Source organism: Adiantum capillus-veneris, chromosome 28 (genome assembly GCF_014529385.1).
Source record: "Adiantum capillus-veneris isolate H3 chromosome 28, ASM1452938v2, whole genome shotgun sequence".
Lineage (NCBI taxonomy): Eukaryota > Viridiplantae > Streptophyta > Polypodiopsida > Polypodiales > Pteridaceae > Adiantum > Adiantum capillus-veneris.
The window spans coordinates 85,971,638-85,996,587 of record NC_140958.1 but is presented as its reverse complement, the minus strand read 5'-3'; positions in this window follow the sequence as shown (position 1 = coordinate 85,996,587).

The window sequence follows — 24,950 nt, the reverse complement described above, 5'->3', positions numbered from 1 at the left end:
AAATCTTCGTCCTTCCATTTGTGCAATACGGTTTGGTAAATTCAAGGTGACTTGTGTATTTTGAGTTTTTATCGGTTGATCTTGATTTGAGAAAGTGTTTTAGTGTGTTTTCCATTGCCAGTTTTGTGTCCATTGTAAGAGGGTATTGTGGTGAGAGGTCTCCCACACCCTAAGACAGTGTGTGTGTGTGTTTTGGCAATGATTAGCAATCACTAAGCATTGAGTGAGTTTTGTACAAGTTCTACGATAGCATCATAACGAACCATCTCCATTTGCAAGTCACAAATAAGGTATTACACAAGATCCTTCCCTCTCTCTCTTCCCTTTGCTCTAGCTCTCTCTGGTCCATTTCATGTGTGTCTTGGTGTGAGGTTGTTTGTGTGTGTTGTGTGGTGCATCTTCTTGGTTGTGCCAAAATCTCTCTTGCGTCCTAGTTCGCATACCATAACTAGGTGGTGCCCCTATCTTGTTTTGGTTTGGCTGTGGGTTTGTTGTTGTGTTGTGCTTGTGGTTGCCCCAGCCCCAATTGAGCAGCACGGGAGCCTTGAGGGGTGTTTAGAGGTCGCCTCTCTTGTTGCCCGCCCCGGACCGCCTCAATATGAAAGGAGAGAGAAAGAGGGGGTGGAGTATACTATTTTGGAAGATAGGGTAAGTTGCATGTGAGTTAGGGTGCATTATTGGTGAGTTATAATGCATTATTGGTGAGAGGTGGGGTAGCTTGAGGGGAGAGATAAATGAGAAAGGACAAGGGGAAGAGAGAGGGGAGTTGACCTTTTGAGTGGAGGAGAGGAAAAGGGACACCCGGCGGGGCAACAGTGAAGAAAAAGGAGGCAAGGTGGGGATGGGCTACCCCGCAGGCATGAGGTGGCCTATTTTACCTTTCTTATATATTTTCATAATCATACTTTATTTTTTTCTTACTTTTTCCAATGCCTTCTATCACTCCCTCCCTAAGAGGGGGTTTTCATGGGGTGGGGACGAGAGAAGAGGGGTATGGGAGCTTGGCTTGTGAAAAGCCCCCATCAACACCATTGTCTCTCTCCACCTTCGTTGACTTTCACGAGCTCCGGAGTTGTTGTATGCCATTGATCTTTTAACTTTTTGTTGTTGTAAATGTCTGATGGCTTGTGCTGTTGCTAAATTTGCCAAAACTTCTTTTGCCTGCATTCGATGAATGATTCTACGATAGAACCATTCAAATAGTTCTCTCAAACTGTTAGCCTTGATTCGAGAGCCACCATGTCGTGTGTGCCTGAAATAAGCATTTCTCACCATGTAATGAGACTTTTCCATCCCTTGGGTATTCCATATTGCCAGGTTCCCATACTTTTGTATAAAATATGGTAAATGATTGAAGATGATGTGTTGGATATGAATACAGATTAGTTAGAATGTTTTACACTCACATATTTGCACATAAGAGAGAATGAAATACACGATAATACCATGTAGTGAGTAATCTGGGTGTCTGTCCATGCTGTCTTGAATGATTTTTTGAGAAGGTTGAGATTCTCCTTGAACTTATTCATATCACCTTGTGACCAATCATCTTTGTCGCACATCAAAAATAGGATGTCTATTGATCACCCAACCTCAGCCTTCGCGTTACGAGTAGTTGGTTCTTGGTCTTTGAATGCAATATGTAGCTTTTTCCAGCTCTGATACTCTACCTTGCTAACATAAGATGTGTTATATATTTTTCCATGTTTTGTTAGCTTCGGATCTCTTGTACCTTGGGGTTTAGATAAAAACCTCCGTGCCTTCACCCCACCGATGGATGGTTTGCATGGGACATCGTTCTCAGCAATTGATCTCTTTTCATCCCGCTGGATTTTCACATTGCCACCATGAAGCCCCATATCCAACAGTACCAATTCTAAGCACTGCAGGGCTACTTATCACTCTGCTGAGTTCTTAATCTTCCAAGCAAACCCGATATATAAGTAGACCAATTTCTCCACAATTCTACAAAGGGCATGCATTGTACAGATGTGGACATTCACAAGTGGTATTTTCAAAACCGATCGAAAAGCAGGATCCTCAATGTGACGTGTTGGAGCTTTTCTCCACCACTTTGGGTCCATGACCTTTGTAGGCTCCATGCAGAACAAACACGGCGACTTTGCCATTGCACCCATTCCACAATTATACATGCACTTTAATATTTTGAGGTCACCTACAAGATGCCACTGAACTTGAAAGTCTCCCCTTCCATCTAGACGTAGTACCTCTCCCTGGTTAGTCTATCGATCAATCACCTCCAGAATATTAGTTCAATGAAACACCCAATATAGAATCTCATGATCTTCTTTCTTTACCTGCAACACAAAATAAATGAGACTTAAGTAGATGTGACATTTGAGCTTACCTGAGAATATCGCTTACCTCAAACGCACCAAGCCACCATATGTTAGATTCTGATTGAACACTAAAATACAAAGGATCATCACTGGGACACTTTGAGAGGGCTCTATTCATTAAAGTAATAGTAACACGCTCTAGATTTTTCTCTTTAACAAGCTCACACTCATCCAGTTTTAACACAAAATGCAATACCCCTCGTGACTCTTCAAATGTGATGTTGTAAAACTCCACCATTCTCTTCTGTAACATCTGCAGGTCCATAAAAATATTATTGAACTCATCATATGCCATGTTTGCTCCATGGCCACTGTAAGTTGCTTTAATATGAAAGGGCTGTCCAAGATAGTCTCCCTGTGCCTTGTTAAGCTGAAGCCTCTCTTTCCAAACACTTGAGGCTGATGGTAGAAGTTTGGATTTTATACCCTTCTTAACAAAGATGGATGAGACAGACTTTTGGATAGCCGAATATCCTCTTTTGCTTACACCAAGTGAATCAAGTGTGCCTTGTATCTCTTTTGCAGGCACTGAGTTCTCTGAAATAAAGTGGTCCACTACATTTCGTTGTAGGACCTTAAACTTCTTGTCATGTACTATATCTACTGCCAGGCTTCTACTTATAAGTGGCTTCAATCTCTTTCCTATATTGGCTTTGGGGTCAATGTTTTCCTTGTCAGGATAGATTGAATCTCTACATGAAGACAATGCATAAGTAAATAACAGAAAATTTGCTTCACTAACACTATTTAGGCACATGAAAACAATGCATAACAAAAAAAAACAAAAAGATTACTTAACTAAGACAATGTAGCCAACCAAGAAGCATCACCTTAATGCTCAGATTCTTTTCTTCAGACCTCCGGATGCAACCTGCAATGTTTCAAGATTGCGCAATTTCTTCTTTCGGATACGAACACCCAAGATGGTGTCCTTCATTTGACAACTTCGCACCTTTCCTTTCAGTTCTTGTACCTCTGTTTTGTGTTGCAAAATGGTAACCTGATCTGTAGAATGTAAATGTGAAAGGCGAACAATCTCACATTGTTGAGCTTGGAGAATGCCCTTGTAAGTTTCAGCTTCTCTTGTAAGAGATTTACAATAACCCAGAAGGACCTTTTCTCCATCACCAGCAAAGGTCAATAAGCTTGTAGGATTGACAAACAGGGAAGACGCATTAGTCATTGGATTCTTAGAGTAGAGAGAGCCTCTCGTCCAGATATCTATGTGTTTAGCTCCCTGAGCTCTGAGCGTGTCTATGGAAGTGGGAGGTATATGTGTGTTTGTTTTACTACGCTTAATCAATGGTTGGTACTCATTGTCTAAATCAATGTGAAGGTGATATTTGGCTCATTTCTGGGTAACATTTGTGTCATTTGAGGAGTGCGCCATTAGCCAAATGTGCAGGTTTAATGGAAAGTGAATAGCGGTTGCGCCTTCGTCCCTCCATGTTAGCCTCATTCTCTCCATATTGACAAGGTTCATTCAATGCAATTGAAAAGAGGATTATCCCTCAATCACTACGAACGAATGTTCAGAAGAGTAAGGAATCTACTTAAAGTACACTTTTTGAACTTTTACTATGAAAGACCCAGCTCTATTATTTGCCATCTTTTTTAGAGAGAGAGTGCAAAAAATACATTTTCTTAGAAGGCCCTCCAAATGACCTCCGAAATTCCCTAATGAATATACTTTTCTCGTAAATAAGTTTTTCAAGTTTCGAACAAAGACCAATATGTGTCTGAGTACTCGAAAAAAAGCTAGGTTTAGTGTAATCTCACCTACAAATTTTAAAATCTAGATTTGAAGGTGAGAAAACCCATGAAACTATAGAAACTTAGTGTAAAAAAACTCAAATATACTAAATCTAGAGACTCGTCTATAGATTTTCTAAGCTTTTGGGATAAAGTATTATGTATCCAAGTGCTCAAAAAAACCTAGGTTTGGTGTAATTCGACCTAAATTTTAATTTGAAGTTGAGAATGCTTACAAAGTTCATAGGGAAAAACCTAGGTTTAGTGTAATCCCACCCACGAATTTTGAGATTCACCTTAAAATTCTAATTTGAAATTGAGAACGCCTACAAAGTTTAGAGAAATTCAGCAAAACAAATTTAAACATAGTCAACAGTTTACTCCATCTTCCATCGTTGTCAACTTGCAATTGCTCGCCATCCGCTTTAGATTTTCTCCATTTCCTAGATTCGTCAGCTTGGGCTTACTCAGCTTTGTTCGTCATTGGCTATGGGACCAATGGCATTCTCTCTCTCTCTCTCTCTCTCTCTCTCTCTCTCTCTCTCTCTCTCTCTCTCTCTCTCTCTCTCTCTCCCTCCCACACACACACACACATAGAGGATGCAGACAGATGTGATCTTGCATTCTCTCTCTCTCTCTCTCTCTCTCTCTCTCTCTCCCCACACACACACGCAGGATGCAGACAATTGTGATCTTCCATTCTCTCTCTCTCTCTCTCTCTCTCTCTCTCTCTCACACACACACACACACACACACACACACACACACACACACACACAAACATACACAGCCTTGAGTGTGTGCACATGCTCGCTCAGCTAGATTGGACTCTCTCTCACAGACACCACCAATGTCCTGTCACACTGTACGTTGAGATTCGAGTCTCATGCGCACACATAGCCAATGGCCAATCACATTTCTTCTTCTTCTTCTCTCTATCTCTCTCTCTCTCTCTCTATCTCGTTCTCTCTCTCTCTTACACACACACACACACATACACTAACACATGAGCACACCACATACACACATCCTGGACACAAACGCATCCAGGAGCAGCCTTGCAGGTCAAGATTGGACTGAGACCTTCAAGCGTTGAGGTCGTCAGGCTGCAGTTATTCGATGGAGTTCCAAACGTGAACATTTGTGCAAGTTGCAAAGGATGACACGTGGAAGGCCTCTCCTTGCTTGGAAGATTTAAACTCCATTATATATTATTTCCATCAATTATCTTTTTTTTTGCATCTCTTTGAGACTTCTCTCTCTCACACACACACATACACACACATGCCCTTCCATTTTGGGGCTATTCAAAATCAGTGTTCAATTAAAATTGGGGTTTAATGTATTAATTAAAAAATCCTAGCTAGATTCCAAGTTCACCTGAAGTAAATCGATAAAATTTTGCTGGTATGCATATGAACAATTTTTTAAATTTTGAAATTTTATGACCATTGGCTTTCAAAAAGCAAAGTTGAACCACCCTTTCAATCAAGAAAAAGTAAAGTTGGAAAAGCATAGTCAAACCTTTTCCTCCTTTATACTTTGGAAGGTTAAAAGCTGGAGGCCTGAAAAGTTTCACAATTCCAAGATTCCAAGCTTTACACAAATGGGACATTTGGTAAGGTTTCCTTTGAAGTGAAGCAGTGAGTGATATGTGGAGGGTCTCTCCTTCCTTGAAAATTTTAAGCTGCATTATATATAGTATAGATATAGATGTACATTAAGCCTCAAGCACAGTCAGTGCCTTAAGGAGCTCAAAAGATGTGAAAGAGTGTCAAGAGTTGTCTCTTCTTAGCCACTTCTAAAGAGTAGTGTTCAAGGTGTGTTTTGGCTCGTAGCTTGGAGCCCAAAGTTAGCACTATCGCTAATATCTACAAGTGCTTGCTTTGTATTTTCCAATAGAGAGGATCCATTTCGTGCTTTTTTGGCGTGATCTCTTCAATCTTAGTTGTCTTAGGGTTCCTCTCAAGTACTCAAAGATTTCTTGCTTTCCAAGTTTGTTTGAGATAGATTATAATCTGTGTGCAAACAAAAGTGGCTTGGCTATTGAAAACCATTCTTCCTATAATAAGTTGTTCTTGTAAGAGTGTATCTTACATGTTTTCAACACCCATGCTGGCAAAACCTCTTATGAGTGGGTGGCCATTGAATAGATGGAGGGGGTTTGCAAATGCCTCTTTGTATCTTGAGCATAGGTATTTGCCTATCCCTCTAGATTTTACTTTGATCCCTACTGCTAATGCTCCCCATAGCACTTTCCAAATGAAGTTCTTCATTGTGCTAAGCCTTGAGGGTTCATAGATGCTCCCTGCAACTACCACCCACTTTGCCTCAAGACACTTATGCCCCTCAAGATTGTAAAATAGCTCTTACCTTAACCCTATAACTCTAAATAAATGTAAAATTTGATGTGGCTCTAACAATGCTCCCCTTTTCCAAGATTAAACCTCCCTACTAGAGGAGATAGCATTTATTGAAATAAATAATTGACACAGGTTTGTGAGCTTGGGGACAAAAGTTCCACGTGTTGCGTATGTTTTTTTAAATCTCAATATAATTGACTTCACATACAATTGCAATGGTATGCAAAGAGTGATTGGAATCTATATCTACAATTAATTGGTAAGCCTAACGTGCTCTTGTGGTTCCTTGAGCCCACAAGCAATGGTATGCAAAGAGTGATTGGAATCTACATCTACAATTAATTGGTAAGCCTAACGTGCTCTTGTGGTTCCTTGAGCCCACAAGCAACACCTTGGCATGATCTAGGCCATTGTCCTTGTCCCACATCAATGGCCTCACATCAAGTAGCACTACAAAGCCTTACTAACTAATAGACGTCGATGCCGCTCAATAGTGCAATAGCAAAACAACACTAGAATGCACAATTAAGCCCATCAACAAAGCTCCCTTAAAGATTCCGCTCTGCAACCCTACATTCTCCTTTTTGCAATGTTAACAAAAACAGTGATGAAATTTATCTTGTTCTTCCCTCTTAAAGAAATATTGTAGAGAAGGTGAAACACAAAAGAAAGCATTCAAATTCAACCTTCCCTTGATTGCATTCCACGAATGATGACAGAGGGAGAATCAAAGATCTACAAAAGGAGCTTGAGTATGAGGCCAAGTTGAAATTAGAGTAACAACCTAGAAACAATGGTGATTGTAGACATGATAGGAAAATTGAACACAATAGTCAAAGCAATGGCAGCACAGATGGAGATCACAATAGACATGATCAACATGTAGTAAACATCATCTACATGAGAGAAGGTATGAAAGACAAATAGACCATGATTGACATAATAAATATAGAAGGGGTTATAGCCATAGGATGGTAATTGAAGGGCTTAGAAAAGCCATGATGATACAATTCTTACAAAGTGTTAGCAGAGTTCTTCATTGACCTTGCCCAGTATAGTAAAAAGCAAGATATGTTAGCCAAAAGTGAAAGAGAACGACAATGGGCTTCTTGATTACCTCTTCAATTTTATCACTAGCATATTTGATGTTCTTCCACATAAAAGCAAGACATATAGAAAAGAAGAAGCACAAAAGTAGGCATTCAAGTTCATCGTTCCCTAGGCTTTCTATCCATGATGACATGGGGAGAATCAAAGGTCTACAAAAAGATATTGGGCGTGAGGCTAAGCTGAAAGAAGAGGAGCCAAATAGAAGCATTGGTGACGATAGACTTTATAGAAGAAGTGAATGTGACAATTGACAAGATGATAGAAGTCGCAACAGAGGTGATGGATATTTGCGATGATGGAGAGCACAATGAAAATGATCAACATGAGAGAAGGCATGAAAGACAAAGAGACCACTATAAAGAGGATGGCTATAGAATGGATCATAGACACACAGATGGTTATCAAGGGACTCAGAGAGAGCATGATGATTGCAAGGATAGATACAATGGATATGCTATCAATAATAATGATTATGGATGTAGAGGACAGATTAGGAGGGATCAAGATGATAGGAACCCTATCTCTTCGAAAGTGCATCAACCATAGGAGATTGAGTCATTCAATGTTTATTGAGAAGGTCTTGAGACATCAATCAAGTATATGATAGAAGGAAGACTTCTAAGATAAGTGCTTGTGGATAGCCAACTCTCAACGTATTATGTTGGTTTGGGAGTCGATGTTATGGTTATGCTTTTGAGAGTTTGTCATGATTAAGCTTTTGATTTTGTGGTTTTATTCTTTTTATAGGTTTGCTACTCTGTATACACTTGCTCTTTAGCTTCAACTTGTAGGTGGAGTGCGGTTGCTTGTGCACTCTTCCTTTGGGCAGAGAGGGCTGCTTTCTATTGCTGCAGTACATGCAGCATCAATTCCCAACCCTCTCTGCCCATTTTTTTTTTTGCAAGTTTGGTCGTCGAAACAAAATTTGGTACACACTCCGGTATGGGCCTTGAAACAACCGTCGATATATGAAAAACATTTTCGGCTCATATAACCGCGTTTATTCCAGCGCATATAATTGTGCTTATTTCAGCGCATATAATAGTATGTATTCCGACGACTTCTACCGGTGCATACATCGACGCCACAATACCGGCATTTATTTCGATGCTTATTCTAGGGAATTTTACTTTTAAAAGAAGCTTTCTCTCATCGGTATCTGCGCCGATTTTTGTGCCGCGAGTTATAGTAGCTTGACAGTGGGCCCAGTGGGATTCTATCGTCAGACCAATGGAGCAAGGAGGCATAGGGATTATCAACGTTCCTATCCATGGAAAGGCCCTAGATGCCAGATTTCTTGCAAAAATCTCTAAACAAGACCAAACATGGGCTATTATGACAAGGGACATGATTGGGAAGGCAAAAACATTTCCTCATGGTAGCGAGTGGATTGGCCTTGAGGTGCATGAGAAGTTGCTCGCTCCTCGGTGGTCGAAGCCTGAGGCTGGGGGGTAGAACGGATGACTTAGTAAAAAATTTCACTAGAGCATCGGAGGCACTAGAGTGGGGAGATCTAACAAGGTACCTCCAAAACTCAATCACCCACAGGTCCCCGTGGCTCTATAATGTAGGAAACATACCTTTGAACCCTTTCTGGAGAGATACAACCACAATTATGAACACCAAAATATTTACTCATGGTCGCGAGTGGATTGGCCTTGAGGTGCACAACAAGCTGCTCGCTCCTCGATGGTTGAAGCATGAGGCTGGGAGGTAGAATGGGTAACTTAGTAAAAAATTTCACTAGAGCATCAGAGGCACTAGTGGAGAGATCTAACAAGGTACTTCCAAAACTCAATCACCCACTGGTCCTCTTGGCTCTATAAAGTAGAAAACATACCTTTGAACCCTTTCTATAGAGACACAACCACAATTATGAACAACAAAGGACACAGACATCTCGGAAATAAAGTAACAAGAGATGGAAAGTTATAGATCAATTGGCTTCTCAGTTCAATTTAAGTGGGACAAAAAGACCGATGGCGATCAAGCTTCTAGAAGGGTTGGACTACTATTGTTTGCCATTGTGTGAGTCCACGCTCGAGTGGAAAGCCTGGGAATGTCCCAAGAGCAGACACTTCTAAAAAACAAAAGTCAAGGATGGATACTTCACTCTTATGGTTTCAACTGATCGGTTCTCCCCCTTCAACAAGCATTGGGAAAAATAGTGGTCGGAGGTAAGATCAATGGCACTATTGAATAACATTTGGATTCCACAATGGCAATGAAGTTCTTTGTCTAGAAGGTATTATGGTGGCTCTTCCAACAACAATGAAGATTCATGCCAAGGGGATCGGCCTAGATAGATGTTCCGGTTGCAAAATGGCTTCATCAAGGATTGTCGGCTATTAGTGGCCTAGCATGGAAAATCAGCAAGTGGGCTCAAAGGGCATGGAGAATAGGTTTCTTCAAGAACGACCTATACCTTGGAGACATGGCAATGAAAATCCAAGTTCTACTCATATAAATTAATGATCTTGGAAGATTCCTTTGGCCAACAATTCCAAAAGCAAAGATCCAATCCTCCCCCCTTCCCACCCATGGTATGCACCCCCACTCGCCCACTTCCCGCACACAACCACTCCTCCACACCTTCTCTGCTCCATTTCTGTCCCTTGCTACTCACCTTGCCCTGCTTATACCCACCCACCTTGCCCACCTTCATGAACTTTGCGTTCATTGCACCTAATCTAGCCTCATCCTGCCTGCATTGCAAGGTCAGAGAGCAGCCCCGACCCTACTGTCCCTTGGTGCACGTCCCTTCAAGAGGTGAGCTGAAGCAAAAAAAGAGAATGAGAATGGAGAGGAACCAGGATCCTCAAGAGCTGTGACAAATGTGAGAGATACATAGTGGTGATTCTGCCTCTCTCTAACAACCACGCTTGCACACCTCCAACTGCACTTTCTATTGAAACGAATGGAGACAAACGAGAGAGAGAGAGAGAGAGAGAGAGAGAGAGAGAGAGAGAGAGAGAGAGAGAGAGAGAGAGAGAGAGGTTGGCTAGCCTCCCTTGCATAGGCATGTAGAAAGGAGACAGAACCTCTGCTCATATTGGCTCCACGCCCAGTACTTTGACACGCTACCACCCTCATCACCTCTACCTATGTGCTCAGCCATGTCATTGATGGGGGCTTTTTACAAGCCAAGCTCCCATACCCCTCTTCTCTCGTCCCCACTCCATGAAAACCCCCTCTTAGGGATGGAGTGATAAAAGGAATTGGAAAAAGTAAGAAAAAAATAAAGTATGATTATGTAAATATATAAGAAAGGTAAAATAGGCCACCTCATGCCTGCGGGGTAGCCCATCCCCACCTTGCCTCCTTTTTCTTCACTGTTGCCCCGCCGTGTCTCCCTTTTCCTCTCCTCCACTCAAAAGGTCAACCCCCTCTCTCTTCCCCTTGTCCTTTCTCCTTTCTCTCTCCCCTCAAGCTACCCCACCTCTCACCAATAATGCATTCCAACTCACCAATAATGCACCCTAACTCACATGCAACTTACCCTATCTTCCAAAATAGTATACCCCACCCCCTCTTTCTCTCTCCTATCATATCCCATGACCCAAATACCCCCCTCTCTCTCTAAAGGGAACCATGTCTCTTGTCTTGTAGCTAAATAACCTCCCCCACACTCACACACACTCAGTTTCACTAAAAAAGGTACCCACAGACCCATCCCCACCCGGTGGTTACCTGATTTTTCTTGTGTTCACACACATCTGCACACAGATTCACCTGTGAACACACTCCCCTCTCTCCCGTCTTGTAATTACTTTAGTCTCCATGTCACCTCTCACTTTTTTTCATCAACCCATCTCTCTCTCTTAGTCTCTCTCTCATGAGACTTCTGATCTGGCACATATACACACAGCCAGACAAGTGGATCCCACAATCACATGGCCTATGTAGATAATGATTTCTTCATTTCTAAATTCTAGAATTTCTCCCCCCTCCTCCCCTATATAAAGAGGGGTCACCATCACACTAAACACACACAACATCACCAAAGAGCACACTATGCACTGTGTGTGCCTAGTGCACACACACACACCCACACCATCACCATCACCATCACCACAATCACCATGCTTGTCTTGAGCATGACCTCTACACCCTTGGCTATGGAAGATGAAGGGAAACTAAATGAAGGATGATGGCCATAACCCTCGTGCGAGTCTTCGCCATCAACTCCCACCTATCCGCCATGTGCTCTACCACTCTCTCCCTTCTCATTCCCCTACCCTATGCTCCCCATTTCATCCCCTTATTCTCTAAATAAAGCTTGAGGTTTTGTGAGTATGTTTTCTTGCAATGTGTTTCCCATGTGAGGTGTGCGGAATCGCCACCTAATCTTGTGTTTGGAGTGAGCTTGTGTATGTGTGAAGGGTGTGCGGATTCGCCATCCTTTTGTGGTGCCTAAGTACTAAGCCACTATAACCCCTTCCTCACTCTCTCTCTCTCTCTCTCTCTCTCTCTCTCTCTCTCTCTCTCTCTCACTTGATCTCATTCCCTATCCTCTTCATCATTACTCCCAAGCATCCATCTCTCTTGGATGAAAACTTTGTTATGGTGGTGTGTTGTTTGCGTCCTAGCCTCTGAAGCTAGGTGGTGCCCATGTTTGCTTTACCATGACAGGCTCGAGGCGCTCCATTCGGTCCCCGGTGTTTTAGAGGCCGTCCGGGGTTCGGGGTTCGCTTTGCTCCCGTCATTTGGTGCCCCCACTGAGGATCTTTTCATGAAACCCTTCAGTTTACAAGACTGAAACCCCTAAACTATTGTGAATGGATGAATTGCTAGCAGGATTTGCTAATTGGACGACAGAAGAAGAAGAGCTCCAAGCACAACTAGACGAACTCCGCATCTCCATCGAAGCTCGAGTGCCAGGCGTAACGGTAATTGATTTGCAGTGGGAGAGTCAACCAACACGCCAAACCCAGTGGATATACATAGGCCAAGTGCCAAGAAGAAGAAGGAGAAGGTCGAAACCATGTCCGCAACCTACAACCAACCCACAACAACAAAATGGAAGGAGCTCTACACAATAGAGAATCAACACTATTCTACTTTGAGAATAGGGTAACTCAAGTCACCGAGGTAATTATCACAGTCAGTTTTCAAGTCGCACCTGATGCTGCAGCACAGATAACGGAATCATTGGCTCACACTCTCACTAGAGAAACTAGGGATCTACTGAGTTTGTTTCAGGAAAGAACACCACCCTCTCCGACAAGCTTGGACAGTGACTAAACACCTCTAAGCTTCACATGAATCAGTACAACCTACCTCAAGAGAGATCACACATATTAACACGTGTACTCTCAATCAAGGTAATACTGGATTTGAAGGCTCACTACCAGCACGTCATTGACACCATGCTGGGTGGGGAGAGATTTTTTGAGGTTCTGGCATCAGATCAACCATTTGTCTTACCTTTGGTACAAGGCAATGTACCGTTTGAAGTTTTAATCTATGTCCTAGTATAAGAGGGTATACACGCCTCCTTGTAAAGAAGAAAAAAACTTTTGCAAGTTAAGCAGTGTGTCTTTCTAGCTCTCTCTCAGTAATCATGGCAAGTGTAGCATTTCCAACATTTAAAGGAAAGAAGGGGGAGGATTTGGTAATAGACTTCCTAGATGACTTTGAAGTAGCATGTGTAGTGAGCAACAAAGATACGGATGAATCCCGGGTTAGAATCTTTAAGCATCTCATGAAGCTCTCCCTCACTCTCTCTCTCTCTCTCTCTCTCTCTCTCTCTCTCTCTCTCACTCTCACTTGATCTCATTCCCTTTCCTCTTCATCATTACTCCCAAGCATCCATCTCTCTTGGATGAAAAATTTGTTATGGTGGTGTGTTGTTTGCGTCCTAGCCGCTGAAGCTAGGTGGTGCCCCTGTTTGCTTTACCATGACAGGCTCGAGGCGCTCCATTCGGTCCCTGGTGTTTTAGAGGCCGTCGGGGGTTCAGGGTTCGCTTTGCTCCCGTCATCATCATTTCCTTGTTGTGCACAACTTCCTCCTGAAACTCTGCAGGTGCTCAATCACAAGCTCGTGAGCTCAAGTATTTGCATCCACTCTTTGCCTCACACTCTCCATGTGCAACCTTCCTTGCACTATAGTCTTGCTTTGTTTCACTCTTTCATGCACAAAGAGATGCAAGCCTGTACAGAGGTCCTACTGATACAAGCAAAGAACGCGGTGGCCCTCCTCGAAAATACCAAAATAACACGTTGCAAGCCATAAAACCGATAAAATTGCATACTCGACACCTCCACGAGCAGGTGGAGGTGCTCATGGAGAGAGCATGTGCATGCGCACCTCCTAGAGCGGAGTGCTACGTCGGCACGGCGAGAGAGAAGAGGGAAGAGGAGAGAAGAAGGACACAGACACTGGGTGCAATCTCCCCCCATGCAAAAGTGACCATTTCCCTCTTGCACGTATTTACTTTATAGATTTCTTGAATGTTCAAAGTGAGTACAAATTGGCCGGCGGATCATAAATAGCGAAATCTCATAAAGAGAACTTAAATATTGAAAGGTACATAAAATGTATATTTGTTCACATAGGCCTTTGCTTGATTAAGCTTTTTCTACCTTTCAACTGCAATAAATACCAAATTGTCAATTCCATTACATACCTCTCCATTAGAAAGCAACCGTCCTCAGTTGCAAAGATAAGAATCTGCAAACCATATTGGTAAAAAACAATGATTAGTATTTTGTGTTAGGAACATCTCATACTAAAAGGAAAAAAATTTATCAAACTAAAAAACGTTGTTTATGCCCGTAGTCATCCATATACTACCTATTCTAGTGTCACATACCACTAGAATAAGTAGTATATGTCATACCCTAATGAATTAGGATATCATTAGTCACACTGATCATTCAATAACCAATTCTTATTATTCTCAAGTTCAATTCCATAAATACTATCGCGTAAGAAATCCATCGTATACTAATTTGATATCCATATCCAAATAGCTGCCAACATATACCCCCATTGAAAATCCAAATCCAAATATCCTTCATTTTGTATACTCTAGTAACAAAATCTTAATAGTTACAGTGGTGCCAGCCAATTTTGAGCTAGAACAAGGCCACCGTCAAGTCCATTTGTGCCAAAAATAACACCTGAGCTGCAAGGGCCAAAAGACCTCCACTAGGTAGTAAGTGCAACCAAGAGCCCAGATCCAAGAGTTCCATTGTACCCATTGACCATCAACCGCACCACCCATGGAGGCTCGCACATGGGGTAGCACTTGTGAGCATCCACAACAAAAGAAGCGGTGGCCCTTGGATCATCCGCCTATAAGGCCTTCTCCTTAGTGTAGGGCAGCCAAGATTGGCACCAGGTCTCCCAACTATAGATCATGCGCTCCCTAGTTCTCGGCTCCTAGAGAAGGGCTTTGCACGTAAAGCTTGTTAGCTTGGTTGGTAGCCTCATGTGTTAATTTTTAATTTTGCGCAGCTCACACTGAAGAGTAGATAATATTATCATAACCAACAAAGTGGCCTCATGTCTTAATGACTAATGCCCTTCTTCAAGAGTAATGTCATGTTGTCCCATATGTTCCAAGACCACCACATTGGGGTGATTTTATTGGTTGTGTCCTTCTGTGCTTGCGTAGCATATAAGGCCCTCATGCATGGCTAACAATTGGACAAACAAGTGTATCAACAACAAACCATTGTGGGCCACATTATGTTTAGAATGCATTCTTTTCAAAACTCTAGATTTGTTTAAGGTGCCACAAGGATTGAAATGGGCCTTTAAACCGTCAAATTTTTGGTGTTGGGTTGTTGCCTCCCAAAGATACGTTTATTGGGTAGCAACAACTACTAAGGCTCTTGGCTTATTTTGCATATTATTCCTCCTTTAAAAAATTCACCTAAGTATGTCCCTACAATCTTTTTTTCATTTATTTTATATAGAATCTAGTAATATCCTCTTTACTTGGTAAGCCAAAGCCTCTCTCGTCCCTATCTCGATGCTGAAGCAACCACGTGGCTCAAAAAAAAAAAAACCGCTAAAAACACTAGCGTCAAAAGCTACCGACACTACTGTCAAAAGCACCTTCCGCTAATTATAAAAGCATCTTGCACTACTTCTTTGCACTATGCGCTTAATCTTCTCCAGAAGCACGTTCGAACTAGGTCGGAGCAGTTTGATGCTTTTTTCTTTAGGAGTGACGATTTTTGTGCAGATTGAAGTTTGGAGCGGAGCTTTTTATGTAGGTTTGTCTCTAACAGACACACACACACACACACACACACACACACACACACACACACACACACACACACACACACACACACACACACACACACACACACACACACAGAGAGAGATTTAGCAACAACAGTATACTGCAACGTTGCTCTTTAGCAGTTGCATACGAAGCAGGAAACGTTGGTGGTGTGGATTTGAACGCACCTCAGTTTACTGCTTCGGAGCTCTCTTCTTGCCAATAACCACAATTCGATGGTGGATCCTATGAGCAAAGGTCAGAGCGGGCAGTGAAAATCTACTCACATCTTCTCAAAGGTCTTTTGTGCAGCAGGTGGTCGAGGTAGAAACTCCATTTAGCAGCTATAGTATGCCGAACACGCCGAGTGAAATTATCACCAGCAGCGGCTTAACATTACATAGCGCAGGGCATACTGTTATTAATATATTGTCTGAACGCAGGACCAATTTTAGCGTCAAGATGATTGTACAGAGTTTGTCCATTGTTGACTGCATTTTGCAACCTCAAGATTCAAAAATTATTTTATTTAGTTATACACTCAATATATCATATATGTTGGGTAACAAGCGCCCTCTTGTGCAAATAAATGATGCTGCATCTTATCTTAGTTCGCCAACTGCGTGTTTGAATTATTGATGAGCGGACTGAATATAGTGCCGTTTGCTATGGCCCGAGGCTGACCTCAAGATGCTTATTACCACGTGGAGTTAGGAAGCACGGGCTAGTCAGCAAGGAGACAAGAAGATATAATTGATGACTGAAGCAACTTACAACACACACACACACACACACACACAAGATAATACTGACCAAAGGACATAGAACATAAAGTTACATCTGCGTGTTTTGTGTATGGCAGGGAGGACATATATTCACAACACTGCATGTTCCAATTGTACAAGTGCGACTCCAACTCGACAACACTGCAAGGTCCATTATTTGCATCCAATTTTCCATGCGCATGCGTTTGCTTGGCGCAACACATAAACGCTATGGGGCAGGGCACGGCTTCCGTTTCTTATAAATTTTTGGAGAGACCACAGTGCCAGCTCTCCACCATACTTTTGTATGGCACCTCTGTATGAAGTGCACTGTATACTTTGCACTTTCAGTCTGTGACATTTCATTGCAAGGCGATATGTTTAACTATTCACATTGCTTTTCTGTAGCTTGACTCAAATATCAGCCTGTACTAGATTGGACAAGTGAAAAGCAGCAGTACAACATTGCAGGTCAGTAAAGCACCTCATTTATTGTTGTAGTTTATTCATGCTTTATCTATTTACTTTGTTTTAGAATTTTTCGCATTACTTCTTTGCTTCAATTTCTTTGGATCTCGTTTTCAAATTTATACACTCAATCGATCAACATGTGTACATGTTAGTTACACACGCAACTCTTTGCATACGGTTGCTAGCCAATGCATATGATATATTACAGTAGTGAATACATAAGTAGTGAATACATAAGCACTGAATGCATGTGGTGTATCACATTAGTGAATTCACCTTGTGCAACTTTACTTCAGCTCTAAATAATTGATACCATACTAGGTGTCTAAATAATTGATGTCATACTATATATGTCCTCATTTCTTCCATACTAGGTGTCAGTATGAAGTTCTCAAACAGTCCAAGCGTCAATAAGCTAGGGAGAAAACTGTAGTCAACTTGAAACTAGCTTATTGTCGATATGCTAGGTCACGGTATACCTCACAAATATAGCGATAAACGAGGTTGATAGACGCATGAAATAGACACTCCTGCTACCCTCACTTCTGTATTATTATTGGATGCTTTTTGCCATTGGAGCAGCAACAACAAGACTTAGTAGCAACATTGCATCTACAGTCCATTTCCATTTCAAGATACATGAACCACAAATCAACAGTATCCTCTCTCTATCCATGAGACCGATGAGCAACATTTAGACATAAAAGAGGCATATTTTATAATTATAGACGAGCTACCAACCATTCGATGAAATTTTTATTTTGAAATACTTTTTGCTTGCAAGAATTTACACGTAGCACGTATACTACAAAAAACATTCATTAGTAGACATAGTAGTACAACCTCACTTGGATATAATTTCAATTGTAACCATCCCTATTATCTCTAATAGCTGATGCACTTAACTTTGTCTCCTCTCATAAACATTATAGCATTTTTAAAATGTATATCCCTTTCACGCATTTCCGCCCTTGCCAAATTAGTCACGCTCTTGTTCCCTTCAGTGCCAGATGCTAAATGTCAGTTTCCATATTTCCTCTTATATTCTATAGATGTTGTATAGCAAGGCCCACCAAGCAAGACTAGTTTTTAGTTGAAGGTAAAAGTTAAGTATTGCAAGGCAAACGGTTTTCATTCATATAGGAAATTGATATTCTTTTAGGACAAGGCATCGTGCTTATGGGAATGCATTAGCGATGGCGTAGGGTTCTGAGGTCACGATGGCGTAGGGATCTGAGGTGCAGAGAGGTCTGAGGTTACGTGGGTTGTGAGGTCTGCTCGAAGTTCGCACAGGTGTTGAGAGGCACGGTTTTGAAGTGAGGCAGAGGCTCGGCTGTGCGTTCTTGCAACTTGGGCTCTCGAGCTTCTCCAAACACAAGAAGAGTTAGAAAATTTCTAATTTCTCATATAGGAAAAGGGAGCATGCCTGCATACGCAGAGTTCCAACAGTAAATAATCGCGCTTGTGAATCTGCCGGCATCGTGATTATTCTCCTTAATAATCGCATTTTGTGCATGTAGTAAATAATTATTCGCCCTTAGACATGATGAGAGACTTTTGTTAATAATCGCCTTTAGACAAGTTGGTGAATTGAGCTTTTGAGGGGGTTTGTTAGGAGCTTAGTGAGCACTTGCTGGTTGTGGTATCCTCCTCATTGGGGTTTGGAGTCAAGTCTCCCTCTGGCTTCATTGCATTCCCCTTGGCCATCGTCAGGTTCGCTCTCTACCGCATGTGGCCTGTGGAATTTTGGTGCACGCCCTATTATCTCCCTTGCGCTTTAAAGCCTTGCTGCCCCTTGGGTCTTGAGGTTAACCAAGTCACGCGGTAATGGAACCCGATATTGTTGAATTTTCAAAGATGTTAGCGGCGGGTAAAATACCGGAAGTGGATTTAGCCGTCCCTATGGATGAAGGCAACGGCTCGGTCTTGAGACCATTGGATGATGCGACAATGTCGAGCCCCAATTCGCCAAAAGCATCAACCACAAAGGAGGACAAAATTGTCTCGATCAAAAAAGCTCCCTATGAGGAAACAAGAGAGAAAATGGGCTCAGCTCAAGGGTTCTAATTCGAGGTAAAAACCCTCAAAGACGAGGTTTCTCAGGGTCCCATCTGTACGAACGTTAATAAGGCGTCAAGTGCATCTGCAGCTCGCAGGTCAGGCATCTCGTTTCCTAGCATACTCAAGGGGCCCAACTCTAAGGATTATGAAAAAGGCTCATCAGAGGGGTTGTCGAGTGAAGGAGATATCGGAAAACTGCAGAATACAAGAGCTAGACTTTAGCAAGAGCTCAAGGAAGTCAATAAAATGATTGAGTCCGACCCTAATAATAACAAAAGAACTTGCTCCCAAACAGATTACAGTGGGCTGATTGAAGACGGGTTGGCAGAATGGGCCTATTTTGCTCTAAGAAAGTCTTTGCCGCAGCAAGTGGAGGTTGCGGAGGCTATTACTATAGCGATTCCACCAACACTTATAAAAAAACAGTTAGCCAGGAAAGCTCAGCTAACGCTAGTATTTGGGTTCAGTGGAAGAATCCCGAACAGGTTTGAGATGATTCAATGGCTTCAGGGCCCTCAAATTCTTGATCATGGAGGAGTAGTTGAAAGTACTTCTTACCTAGCTAAAGGGTTTTGATCAGTGAGATTCAAAGAGGCCTCCTATGTGGAAAAGATCCTCGACAAAGGGCCCCTAGTATTTAATAGGACTACGGTCTATGTGGTGCCTTGGGAGCTAGAGTTCGACTCAGCCGAATCCCTACAAGGGTTTCATCCGGTCTGGGTTGAGTTTGTGAGACTGCCTAGCTGGCTGTGGGATAATCTCAGGATGCTTGCTAGTCAACTGGGCGCTCCCATATTTATACCTAGCAAGAGAGGGTTTGGCAGAACCTCAAATAGGGTTTTCATAGGCTGGGATGTGTTTAAAACACAACCTAAGAGCATGGTAATCAATGTCGAGGCTGGGCTTGTTACTATTCTGCTCAACTTTGGAACATACTTTGGAGCATGTTTTGAATGCAACAATTTTGGACACTTCACCAAGGATTGCCCCTTGAAGTCTAACGGTACTGCAACTCCGGCAGCATAGGCCCCCAGGGAAATGGAAACCCGAATGGAAAGGTTGGAGAAGCAAGGAGGCAGTAACAAAGGGGAAAATCTAGGGAAGGATAAAGAAGGTATGATGGATGTAAAAATGCAGGAAAAGAATGTGGAGGAATCGATTCCCATACAACAAATTTTTGAAGGGGCATGTAATAATAATAAGATCATTACTTCCGCTGCTACGTACCCCGAAATCTATGACAGTGACAGCTGTTCAAGTCCCTGGTCTGAAAAGAGCCAAAAGGGTGAAGGCAGTGGCAAGAGACTCCAAAGAGCTTAAGGTCCTGAGAACACTTGAGATGAAAGGTTCTATTCGATCCTCTACCCCATTGAAAGGAGGGGAGTTCACTATCCTAGTGCACAATCCTTTTGCAACACTGCAAGAAAAGAAATCCCCCGACTTCAAACCCCCGGATTCTCATGAGACCAAGGAGAGGGGGGGGGGGGGGGGGGGATGATTCCGATGCTAAATAATTCGTTCCTCTTTCCCAATGAACCCCTCTTTAATGATGGAGTCTCTCACTATCCAATCTTGGAACATAAAGGGGTTGAAAACCCATAAGAAGAGTACCCTATTCTAGGAGGAAATAAGAAAGGAGAAGGCAGTCGATTGCTGGGCCATCCAAGAACACCACTTAGATGCCCATAGCAAGAGAAAGCAGGCGCTAGGAAAGAAACTAGTATTCTATGGAGAAGGAAGCAACGATTTCAGTGGCGTCCTCACCATTGGGGACAGAGTATTGGAGCCGAAGTTGGCCCTAAACCACTCATCCGACAGAATCCTGGGGATTAGAATCAGATGGGAAGGGCATCCCCTAACCATTGTGAATGTGTACGGTCCTTGCAATGCAAAAGACAGAGCTAAACTATGGATGCATCTTAGAGACACTCCTATTGAAGGTGAGTGGATGTTGGTTGGCGACTTCAATATGGTAGAAAGAGCAGGGATAGAACAGGATCCTCCAGTATGTTGGCTGGCTCGGAAAGGTCTAAATGGAAAAGTTTGTTAAAAAAAAGTGTGATGATCGACTTATGGGAAATTGGCCCATGGAACATCACGCCTGGTTTCACCTACACAAGCCTCCAATATGCACGCACTACCTTCAGGCTGGACAGATGCTATTGCTCACATCAAGCTAACTGGATACAGTAGATAATGGAGATTGAAGTAGTCCCAACAAATAGAATTTTTGGATCACATACCTTTACACATACATTTTAAGAAGAATACAGGGCAGAAGCAGACCCCAAGAGGTGGGAAAAAACTATTAGTAACAGGGGCACACCTATTCAAAGACCCTCTGTTCAGGAATCTAACCAATAAAGGACTAGGTAAGCTCAAAAAAGATGTTGACCTCAACAAACACAATGCGTGGGACCTCTTTGCTCGGAGCATCCAGAAAGCAATCAAAACCTCGGCCCCCGAATCAAGAAAGTTAGGGAGGTACACCTTCTACATCTTACAGAGGAGGCACAATTGCTTACCTCCAAAAAAGCCAATGGGCTTGCTACTGAGGATGAGCACAAATGATGGCTCGAAGCCAAATCTAACCTTGCTAATGAGCAGTTAGAAGATATCAAAAAGGCAAGGCTTCTCTCTAGAGAGACTTACCTTCAACTTGAAGCCTCTAATCAAGCTCAGTTTTTTAGGGATTTAAAAATCAAGAAGAGACGAGGCTACATCCGCTCGCTCTATGATGAGAAAGGGACAGTAGTTCATAACCAAGATGAGATGGCTGGTCTGATGCTGAGCTATTTTAGTCAAATCATTGGAAGACCAGAGATCCAGTCCCAAGAAGTGGAAGAAGCCAGAGGGACCTTACTTCAGCATGTCAAGAAGAAGATTCCCCACTCAGAAGCTAATTTCTTGGAAAGGGCATTTTCTGAAGACGAATGTTCACTAGCATTGCAAGCCCTTGGCAACGAAAAGCCCCCTGGTTGGGATGGGATGACGGTGGAATTATATAGAGAATTTTGGGACGATCTCAAGGTCCCAATCACAAGGTTGGCCAATAAATCCATTGTTGAAGGGTCGTTAGAGATGAGTGTAAAGAGAGGGCTTATCAAACCCATTCCAAAACAGATTTGTTGTTCTCAATCAAAACATTGACACCCTATAACGATGATGTCAGTGGCCTACAAAATTATTGCTAAAGCTGTATCCCTCAGATTGGCCCCCTTACTAACCAAGATCATCTCTCCTCATCAACATGGGTTCATCATAGGAAGGTCCATTTACGATAACATCTTGGCAGCAATGGTGGGCATTGATTATGCAGTTTTCACAAAGAAAGAGTGTGTTCTGCTACAGTTGGACCTGGATAAGGCTTATGATAGAATAACATGGTCATATATAGAAGCCATCATGGAAGCTTTGGGCTTTGGGCCTCTCCTATGCCGTCTCGTAAGTGTACTAGGAACTAGAAGCCAGTCAGAGCTCCTATTCAACGATAGAATTGTGGGCTCTTTTGAGGTCAAAGGGTTTATTAAGCAGGTATGCCCTCTGGCCCCCCTGCTTTTTGCCATAGGATCACATCCTTTAATCACGACGCTCGAAGCTAGTGCGAAACGAGGGGAGTTGCAAGGTTTGGCTCTACCAAGAAATAGCCAACTCCTAGCAAAGCTTTTTGCAGACGATTCTCTCCTCTTCTTGAAGGTGTGCCCTTAGGTCATCAGGAAATCTCTGGAGATTGTAAAAATATCCTTAGTAGCTTCGGGGTCCTAGTGTAATATAGAGAAGTCAAGGCTGATCTCCCTTTCGAAAAATGACTCATTTGACCCTTCTGACTGGTCGGGGGAGATTGTCACAAAAGGGAATATCTTCAGACATATATCTTCAGACATCTGGGATACCCCTTGGGGGTAGACGTAACTCACAAGCAAAGATTGGAGAAAAATCAAAACAAAAATGAGTACGTGGGAGTATTGCTTTTATGATTACTTATATTTCCTTCACTAGCCCGCTTCTCAAGATGGCTAAGTGTCACTGTAAAGAGTTCTTAAAACCAGTAAAAAGGTTCTTATGGAAAAACAACACGAAATCCTCCAAGCCATGGCAATGGGCCCGTTGGGAATCAGTTGCTCGGTCGGGGAATCAAGGAGGCCTCGAAATTTTGAATCCTGTGGCCCATGCAGAAGCTTGTTGCACCAAATTTGTTGTTTCCTTGGCTAAACAGGATCAAGTTTGGGCTGTCATGATCAAAGATATGATAGAAGCAGCTAAACTTGGCTCAAAAGGTGGGAAGTGGAGAGGGGTGGAGGTTCATGACAAGCTGTTAGCCCTCGTGTGGTCTATCCTAAGATTGGGGGGCAGCTCAGGAGAATTGGTAGAAATTGCAATAGAGCAACAAAAGTCTTAAAGTGGGGGGAAAAATCCAGATACTTCAAGAACTCCATTTTGCATTGGTCCCCCTGGCTTTCCAAAGTTGTAGATCTGCCACAAATTTCCTATTGGGTAGAGACAGCCAGGAAGCTGAATAATAAGGGTCTCGATCGATTGGGACACTTCTGGGACAGGGACAGCAAGAGTTGGAAAACCATTGACCTTCTAGTTACCCATTACCAACTGAATAGCTTGGAGGTCTTGCTGGTCCACAAAGTGATGAAAGGTCTTGACAATTTAGTGATGCTTATCTGTGATTCGGAGTTTGACTGGAATGCTTGGAAATGGCCCGGAAGCAGTCTCTTATGGAAACCCGATCCTAAAGACATTTATATACAATGATGCATAAGAAGAATTGGTATAGCCCCCTTAACAAGATATGGAAAATACAATGGGCGGAGCAAGTAATAGAGAACATATGGAAGCTAAAGGTTCCGCAGCACATGAAGGAATTTTTATGGAAGGTAATTTGGGGTGCTCTACTGACAGGGGTGAAGATTCAGAAGAGGGATTGGATCAGATTGATGCTTGGGGTGTAGGTTGGCTAGTGAAGATCTGGCCCACCTCTTCATGGATTGCCCAACTATCAAAGGCCTCGCAGGGAAAATATGCAAGTGGGTCCAAAGAACATGGAAAATCGGATTTTACAAGACTGATTTGTTCCTTGGAGGGAAGAATTTAGGTGGTCCTGCCCTCTTCATCAACACTCAAATCGTCAGGTACTTCTTCTTACATAATGTATGGTAGACAAGGAACCACCGTGTGTTTGAAGGAGGCCTTGAGGCGGCAAGCTTCACAGAAATTATACAAGAAAGCAAAGAAATAATATGGACGCTCGGGCGCAATCAACACTCGAAGGATTGGTCTAGGATTACTTATGCCTTGTTGTGAGCAGAGGGCATGCCTAGGACGGGGGAAAATCTTGGCCATCGGTAATTAAAAGATCTGAGAAGAACATGATAGTGGACCTTATGTATCAAGGATAAAGGGGCGAGTTGATAGGGATGGCTGCCCTGATAGCCAATGTAATTATGGTCCCTGGATGATGTAATGGCTCAACACAAGCATGACAAGACCTTGTAATTATTTGGATTGATTAATATAATTCACTCACGATTGTGAGTTTTGCTTTAGAAAAAAGGACAAGGCATCGTGCCTCAAAAGAAAATGGAGGAGAATGACGCGTGGAGGAGAGATGGAGGTTGAGCGGACAGAGCAGAACACAAACAAACGGCGAGGCACAGAGGGACACATGGGGTGGATTGCACACAATGGTGAACCACTCTCTCTCTCTCTCGCTCCTTCTCTCTCTCTCTCTCTCTCTCTCTCTCTCTATGTGTGTGTGTCTTTGTCATGCATCATGAGGCGATGTGCATCAGTGAGGACGATGATGGCGAGCAAGAGTGG